This window comes from Chelonoidis abingdonii, chromosome 14 (genome assembly GCF_003597395.2).
Source record: "Chelonoidis abingdonii isolate Lonesome George chromosome 14, CheloAbing_2.0, whole genome shotgun sequence".
In the NCBI taxonomy this organism is placed as follows: domain Eukaryota; kingdom Metazoa; phylum Chordata; order Testudines; family Testudinidae; genus Chelonoidis; species Chelonoidis abingdonii.
Genome location: NC_133782.1, coordinates 8570319 through 8579578, shown reverse-complemented (window position 1 = coordinate 8579578; position 9260 = coordinate 8570319).

Sequence of the window (9260 nt, the reverse complement as noted above, 5' to 3'; positions counted from 1 at the left end):
AGCTGAGTGTCAGTGCTTGTCTTGCATGGCAGATCTTTAAGGCAGGGGGTGACAAAGAGATGTGCATTGAAATGGGAATCGTACAAGTACTTTGTATTGAAGTTATTTGGGCTTAAGAGCCTGCTGTGGGTTACACAGCAGCCCGATGAATGTCTGACGTGATGAGATGTTTGCTATGGAAAATACACAGTTCATAAAAACCAACCTCAGAAGTCGAGTCTGACCTGTATAACACAACAGCAAGCTGGATAAACCTGCCTGCCAGAATTTTTCCTTGAGTGTATAAGAACTTTGCTCTTTTATCTGCTTTCCTCTTGCAGCCTGGGGGCCCATAGCAGGCAGAAAGGAAACTGCTCGTGGAAGAAACTGGAGCATACACTTAGGGTATGTCTACGCTATGGGATTATTCCGATTTTACATAAACCAGTTTTGTAAAACAGATTGTATAAAGTCGAGTGCACGCGGCCACACTAAGCACATTAATTCGGTGGTGTGTGTCCATGGTCCGAGGCTAGTGTCAATTTCTGGAGCGTCGCACTGTGGGTCGCTATCCCATAGTTCCCGCAGTCTCCCCTGTCCATTGGAACTCTGGGTTGAGACCCCAATGCATGATGGTGCAAAAACAGTGTCACGAGTGATTCTGGGTAAATGTCGTCACTCATTCCTTCCTCCGTGAAAGCAACAGCAGACAATCATTTCGCGCCCTTTTCCCCTGGATTGCCCCGGCAGACGCCATAGCACGGCAACCATGGAGCCCCTGTTCAGCTTTTTTACTGTCACCGTATGGCTACTGGATTCCGCTAACAGAGGCAAGCACTGCAGCGCTACCAGCAAGCAGCATTCATTTGCCTTTCGCAGATAGCAGAGCAGTCTATCAATTCTGTACTGTCTACTGGCATTGTAAATTGGCGATGAGATGACGGTTATCAGCTCGTTCTGCTACCGCTGCTGCTGTCATGGGTGCTTCCTGGCTGAGGTCAAGCGCCCGGGGGCGCACAGACAAAATGGAAATTACTTCCCCGAATCAAATCCCTCTTTTATGGTATCTAAAAATATAGTCAGTCCTGCCTAGAATATGGTGGCAAGTGTACTAGAGAAACCAGAGAGTAAGCCACTCAATGTCAGATCCCGCAGAAATGATGGAACAATGCCATTCTAGGGGTGCCTGCAACAACCCCACTGTTGTATCCCCTGCTCCCCCACCTCTGGGCTACCGTTGCGTGTCTCCTGACATTTGTTGTGAAGTAAATAAAGAATGCAGGAATATAGAAACACTGACGCTTTGTAGTGAATAAAACGAGCGGGGAGGCACGCCCTCTCATTTCCGGAGCAAGCTGGCTGAACCGTCGCACGGCAGAACATGTAAGCGCGCTGTCAGGGGAAGGATGTCTCCACAGAGCCAGCTGTATGGATGTAGTTCCAGGCAGTACAGAATCTTTTCTTTAACCACATGAAAGGGGGAGGGGGCTCGCATCAGGACCTCAGCGCCCAGTTGCTATGATGAGACGGTTACCAGCCGTTCTGCTACCCTCGACTGGAAACTCGCGGTGCTATCTATTTGCCCGCGCCCCCGGCCGACCACCTGAGGCCATCTCCCCACCTGCCAGGAGCAGTCACGGGCTGATGACGAGGACGGTTACCAGTCCTACTGCACTGTACCGTCTGCCACCAGGAAGGGAGTGGAGAGGATACTGCAATTACTGCCACAGCATTGCGTCTTACCAGCAGCATGGCAGTAGAATAGGGTGACATGAAAAAGTCAAGAAACGACTTTTTCCCCTTTTTCTTTCACGGCGGGGAGGGGAGAGTAAATTAACGAGCTATACCCTGAACCACCCCGGAAAATGTGTTTTGACGCTACAGGCATCTGGGAGCCTCAAGCCAAGAATGCAAAATACTTTTCTGAGACTAGCCTGGGGCACTATGGATAGTTTGGAGTCCTCGGTACCCCCTCCTTCCCTCATGAGCGTCCATTTGATTCTTTGACTTCCGTTACGCTTATCACGCAGCACTGTGCTGTGGACTCTGCATCATAGCCTGGAGATTTTTTTCAAATGCTTTGGCATTTCGTCTTTGCAAACAGGGCTCTGATAGAAAGCAATTTGTCTCCCATACAAGCGGTCAGATCCAGTATCTCCCGTACGGTCCGTGCTGGAGCTCTTTTGGATTTGGCCTGCATCGCCACCCGGTGCTGATCAGAGCGCCACGCTGGGCAAACAGGAAATGAAATTCAAAAGTTTGCGGGGCTTTTTCTGTTTACCTGGCCAGTGCATCCGAGTTTGGATTGCTGTCCAGAGCAGTCACAATGGTGCACTGTGGGATACCGCGCGGAGGCCAATACCATCAATTTGCAGCCACACTAATACTAATCCGATATGGTAATACTGATTTCAGTGCTACTCCTCTCGTTGGGGAGGAGTTCAGAAACCGGTTTAAAGAGCCCTTTATATTGATATAAAGGGCCTTGTTGTGTGGAAGGGTGTAGCATTAAATCAGTTTAATGCTGCTAAAATCAGTTTAAACGCTTAGTGTAGACCAACATTTAAAGTCCAGTGTGGGAAATCACCTAGTGGAGAACAAAGCATTTGAGAATGAAGACCTGGATGGGAAGGGATTTGAGAATCAAGAATGAGAAAGCTGGTCCAGAGTTATTTCAACAAAGTTTGCAGCTGGTGTGTGTGTGTCTGTGTGTGTTGTGATAAACTCAGAAAGACGGCTGCTGGAGGAGGGGTAGAAAACCAGTGTGAGAAGGTTAGAGTGCTCTTCCCTAACAACTGAGGAAGGGTCAGTCAGGATCAGCTGAGAAGGGGTTACCAGAGATCAGTAAGGATCAGCTGAAAGGGAGTTACCTGAGGTCAACTAGAATCAGCTGATTCCAACTAAGGGCTGCCTGAGACCTTTTAAAACCCTCCCCTGTTGCGAGAAGGGGAGGAGGGAGAAAGTCAAGCTACCAGTAGGTGACTAGTAGCAAGGGTGTAAGCCTCTCCAGGAGAGGAGGCTGCATTCCCTCCCCTAAGGGAGAAAAACAAGCCCAAAACACTGGCTGAGAAAAGGACGGACAGACAGATGGATGGACAGACTGCCCCTGTGCAGCCATGAAGGACTGTTTTACCCCAAGCCTGTCTCACTGAGGCAAAAAGCAGCTGAGGCTGGTGAGACTGAGAATGTGCCTTGCCACAATATAGATAGATAGCTGCAGCATCATAGATGGGGTATTTCCCCCTTTCAGGGTCAAACATTCAGTGAACTGAACTGGGCACAATCAAGGGAAATGGTATAAGTTCTATTTACCTGAGAGGAAAGTGGAAGTCACTGGTCACTAATAATTACACACACACACACAGACCCCTCTGCCACCCCAAATATCTCAACACTTCGAGTCTAGAAAGCCAGATCTGGATTCTGTGTCTTTGCCCCTTTCTCCTCTTAAAAGCCTATTTTCTCCTAAACTTGCTGATCAGATGCTACCTAACATCTACCATATCTCACTTGCCTTTTGCTACAGCTCTGCTGTTGTTTCTGTATACACAGTCGGTCACACGAGAACTCATACCAGTAAAGCTCAGGTCAGGCATAACACATAGCAAACGATCTTTTCTGCAAGCTTTGATCTCTGATCGCCTTCAGAGCCTAATGGTGTCAGATCTCTTTACTACAACAACCACTAAAATGAAATCTAGTTATTCCCCTACATGTTAATTAGCCTAGACTGGAACTCCCACTCTGGGGTCTGCCTGTGATTGTCCATTAATGATTTATTCTGCAAGGAAGCTGATTGAGGTAGTCCTGTCCCTGTCCGAGACTGGCATGGAAAAACTTCATTGGCTAATGTGGTCTGCCTATGGCATCCAATTGAGGGCAAGCCTGGCCTGGCCTGGTGTCTCTTGCCTATAAAAGTTAAATGGATTCTAGTTACTCCTCTCAATTCTACATTATACTCTGTGATTGATACATGTGGTGTGTTTATATAACTAAAAAGGGCAGGCTTGACTTCTCAGTGCAGGTGTCCAGGCACTTCATCAAAATGTGGAAATACAGATCCCCGGGAGATGACCCTAAGAGATAAGAACCTAGACTAGAACAGAACAGTAGTTTAATCTGTGTTTTGAACAAACAGTATCAGTGTCTGTCAGATCCACTAAATCTAAAGGAAGAGTCATGCCTAAGTAACATCCGAGTACTGTGATCTCACCATTAACAGGCCTCAGACTTGGCTTGACTGGTCCTTGAGGAATAACACCTGGCATGTGGGGTGGCACAAGGCTGGTTTAGGTAGCCCTGCAGCATCCCCAAGCAGTCACCAGCTAGGGGCATGTGAAGGTAGGAATGGGAGCAGCCAGAATATGTTGCACTTCAGCTCTTCTAACCTGCAGTGAAGCCCACTGGTGGAAGTGGGCAGCTGTCACATGTTCAACAAATGCTCTACTTATGCTGGGAACTGCACTGGCCCCTGGCCCAGCCCAGAAACTTGACAGTGGGAAGATCAGATGGCATAAGCCATGGCCCCTCCTGGGTTGTGCATCCCTAAACTGTGCTGGATCTAGCTTTAGCAGTTTTCTAAGTATTTATTTTTAGGGGTGGAGGAGAAAGGGTTTCCCTCAATGGAGCAATCCTTGACTTGTCTCTTCATTGCTGGAAATCCTCACTGAGTGCATGGTGGAGTCACTTCCTCATCAGTCACTGACTTCCCCAACTACAGACCATTTACTTGAAAAATTAGTTTTGACAGTCTGCCCCCAGGCTGAGCGGTTGTGTACAGAATGCAGCAGTAGCACATGGTGCAGTTTCCTCTAGGCCCAGGTAAAGGCCTACGTCAGTTCATTACTATATCACAAGCGCAGCGTAGCTGTAAGAGCAGTGAAAATGCTACGGTCTGCAACCTAAGCTCCAGCCTTCTCCTTCGTGGGAGCTAGGTCACTACGGCATTTGTTTTCTGAACCTTTTATTTTGTTTAATGATTTAATTCAGATAATGCAGGCCTGAAACTGAATCACATTGTGGTCAATTAGTGGCTTCCTGTGAATTGTCAAACATTAATTGCTTTCATGTAAACAACGTGTTTTAAGCCAAAATCTCAACCTCCATTGTCCAGGAAAAATCCCTACTATCTGTAAATGAGCATATACTTTCAAAACTAGCTTCCAGAACTGTATGTGTAATAAATATAGATAATGTTGTGTGATAAATATAGATGTTATGCCACCATGGAGGCTGAGGTGGGGAAAAGTCTGGCTGTTTGACTTAAAAAAACAACAACAACAAATCTAATCCCCCGCCCCCCATTGAATTAGCTCCCACTAAGAATATTTCTAAGCCTGAAGCTGGCCACATTCAGACAGTGTTGTAAAACACACCTTTGTTCAGGCTATTCGCTACTGTATATCCCTAGCACACAGCCAACTGGCAAGGCATTCTCCCGTCTCTGCTTTTAAAGTTGGGTAAGTGCTGCTGCCTGGAATGATGTGTATTTATTTGTACCCTGTGCTTGAGGAAATAGTCTTGCTTTGAATCTAGCCATGTAGACACTAGGGTGGTGATATCCTTGTAAAGCCTGGTGATAGTAGTTTAATGAATGTTGAATGCATTTTCAAAAATAGAGCTTAGGGGATCATGGGATTTTATTGGGGCATTCGAGTGCTGGGGAAAGTTCTAGTTGGCTTGAAAATGGAGGACAAAGAGAATTTGTTCATTCAGTGACTGTGTAAAGGAAGCTGTTACTTATTTGTCAACTGCAAAATTGATCTACCTGCCTTGATTAGTAGAGATTTAATTCTGCATTTACTGTAGCTAAAATTCCAAATGATATTCTCCTATGGTGACCTGGCTCAATCAATTTCACTTTTCAGTCACCGGATACACACATGGCAATCTAAATGACTCCTGATGGTTTAACTAATACAGTAATACCCCCTCTCCGCAGAATCCTTTCTTCACTTCTGACAGCCATTCTTGTACCTGATAACTTGTGTTCTCACATTTTCTAAAAGCAACTCTCTTAGACAAAAATAATGCTGGACTTGTGAAACATCATTGTGAATATCAATGAAGGTTTTTCTTTTCCTTCCTTTTTGGGCTAAAAGTAAATATAGTCAGCTGTAACACAGAACCTAGTCGAGGAAGAATAATTGGTGCATGCTGCTAGCTTCAGATCTGGATCCAAACTTCAAGTAAAAGAGACTGAATCTGGGAATTTTGTTCATGCCCTTATTTCTTGTCTATTTTTCTATCTGTTCTTGTGGAAAAAAAATCCTGTAGCATTTAACAATGAACCTTTATTTAGATTTTTTTAAACCAACCTGTAGCATTATTAGAAAATTATCTAGCATGTTTAAAAATTCTAACACAAAAACCAATTTCCCAAAACTGAGGAAAATTATAAGTGAAACTGATTAGAGAAAAAATGTAGACAGAAAAATGGGAATGCAAATTGGGAGTTCTTTAGGAAAATTTTAGGTGGCCAAAAAGCCATAATTCTACCCCATCCCCCCTCTGCAAAAAAAAAGACGACTTTGGCTAAAAGCTCATTGTGGTTCAGAGAAAAAGGGAAAGCAGAAATTCAATACAGAAAAGCAGTATATAATAAATAGAAAAAAGTGGAAATACTGATAAGGGAAGCTGAAGAGATCAGGGAAAAATCTGTGGCTAACAGAGCTAAAGACAATAAGGAGTTCAAATATATTAGGAACCAAAGAAATCTTAGCAAAGGTGTAGGCCCATTACTAGATTGAGGTAGTAAACTTGTTAATAATGCAGGAAAGGCAGAAATAGTCCATAAATATTTCTGTTCTGTATCTGGAAAGGAGGATGTTGCACTCATATCACATGGGGATAATAAAGTACTTTCTAGCCCATTAGTAACTGAGGAAGGTGTTAAACAGCCTCTACTAAACATTTTTAAATCACATACCTAAGAGTTTTAAAGGAGTTGGCTGAGGAGAGCTCTGACCTAGTGATTTATTTATTTTTACTATTTTTTTTTAAATCTTGGACTAATAGAAAAATTACAGAGCACTATACCTTTCTATGTTAATTTCTATAAAACTCCAATTAAGTTCCCTGAAACCCAATTAAATTTTTATATAACTGAATAGGGATAAAACCAATTTAATCTATAGGATTTTTCCATAAGTAGCAAAGTTCACCAGTTGCAGTATCTTAAGGTCTGGAGAGCCTGGGCCTTGCCAACCTGCTTACTAAAGAGTCAGGGTGCTGCAGAGTGACCTCTGGCTTCATGGGGGTGCTCAGTAGGGCTCTAGCCCAGTTACAGGTACCTAGAATAAACAATGGCAGCTGTGAATTAGAAGGTAAAAACCTATTGAGAAGTTCTAGTGACACCCTAGAATTAAGGTTGCCAGGTGTCCAGTTTTTGACCAGAATGCCCAGTCAAAAAGGGATGGTGATGGTTCTGGTCAGCACAGTTGACTGTGCCACTAAAAGTCCTCAGCAGGGCAGGCAGGCTCTGTACCCAGCTCAGTGTAGCACCTGGGCAGTGTGTGGATCCCCCTGTCTGCTCCTCCACCAAGGAGCCAGAGGGACATGCTGACCACTTCCTGGGAGCTGCCTGAGGTCCCCTCCCACGTCCCAGCCCCCTCTTTTACCCCAACCTCTTCATCCCTGGCACCTCCAGCCAGAGCCCTCATCCCCTCTTGCACCCCAGACTCCTGCCCCAGCTGGTGAAAATGAGCAAGTGAGCGAGGTTGGGGGAAAGTGAGTGACAGAAGGAGGGGGGATAATGAACTGGGAGAAGGGCTTCAGAGAAGGGGTGGGGCCTCAGAAGGGGCAAGGGTGTTTGGTTTTCTGCAGTTAGAAAGTTGGCAACTCTACCTAGAATACATGATTCCCCCACACCCATAAATCCCTCTTTGTTTGTTAAAGAGATGAACAAGGGTCACTTGTTCTCCAGGAAGTAGGGTGGACAAGCTACCTTCTGAGAGAATGACATCATAAGCTAAATTCACCCTTAGTGTAAATTTGCAGATTTCAGTGTGAATCATTTGGCTACATGGTCTTTGCACAAGCCAGCCAGCAGGAAGATCTGATGCACAAAAAAACTATCACTCTGTTCAGCTCTGTGGTTTTATCCATTCCAGAGCCTTTGGATGTATCTCGACAGCAATCACTGGGATGTGGTTGCAGTTTGACCTAACCTCCTTGAGCTAGCTAGCTAGATTATAAAAGTAGCTTGAGTCCTGGACCAGTGAAGCTGACTGCATGAGCTTCTGTGTGAGGCTCTACAAACCTGCCCAGAACCCTTGCTAATCACTCTTGGGCTAACCCACTCTGAAGTTTGCACTGTTATGGCTTTGCTGCTCCATGACCCAAGCTAGCTAGATTAAAGCTAGCTCAGGTATGGCAGCTTGAACTGCAATCACAGCCAGTGACTGTAGTCTAGATGTACCCTTTGGGGGCGATGACAGTGACTGGAAGCCAGCTGAGTTTTAGCTCTGCCACTGGTCTCTTCCACTTGTCCTCTTTACTATAGTCCATCTACATGTCTCCCCTCTTATGTTCATAATCGAGATGTTTTTGTAGGGAGTCACAGTGATAAAGTATCTGAAACAGAAAACAAGAAATCTGTTTGCAGACTGACCAAGGGCACAGCCTTTAGCAGCTGAATTTGACTCTTATGTTGCTAGGTTTAAGTTCCACATCCTGCACTGCATGGGATGTTATACACACTGAGCAGGGTGATATGCAGTGTTGATGAATGAAGTCGAAAGGCCCGGTTACCCTTCTCCCTCTTCCCCAGATATTACATTAGTTACTCCCATAGGAGTTATTGTATTCTGCCGTGGGATGATTGGACCCCATATTTTTAAACACTTTGGAGTAGTTTGCATCTGGATCTTAAATTTGCAATAGGTCTGTTTCTATAATAAGCCAAAGCCTCTGATGCTGAACTTCTGAGAAGTTTAGAAATGAATTCAGGATTGAACTTTGCACCTTGAGAGTTGTGGCACAGCTGGGAATAGAACCAGGAATCCTGACTTCTGGACCCCAACCCCAGTCTGTAGAAAAAGGTGAAAAAATAATTAACAAATCCCTTGCTCACGATGTGTCTTCTATAACCTCGCTGACTAAAGACATTTAACTGGCGTAGTATCAATAAACAGCCCTGTGCCTTCTAAACTTTCCAGGCCAGGTCCCACTGCACAACTGGGATTGTAGGAATATAATAGAACCATGCTTCTTCAATTACTAATTAATCCAAGGCAAGCCCCCAGATGCTTCAGTGAGTAACCAGGAGATAAGAAAGGAGC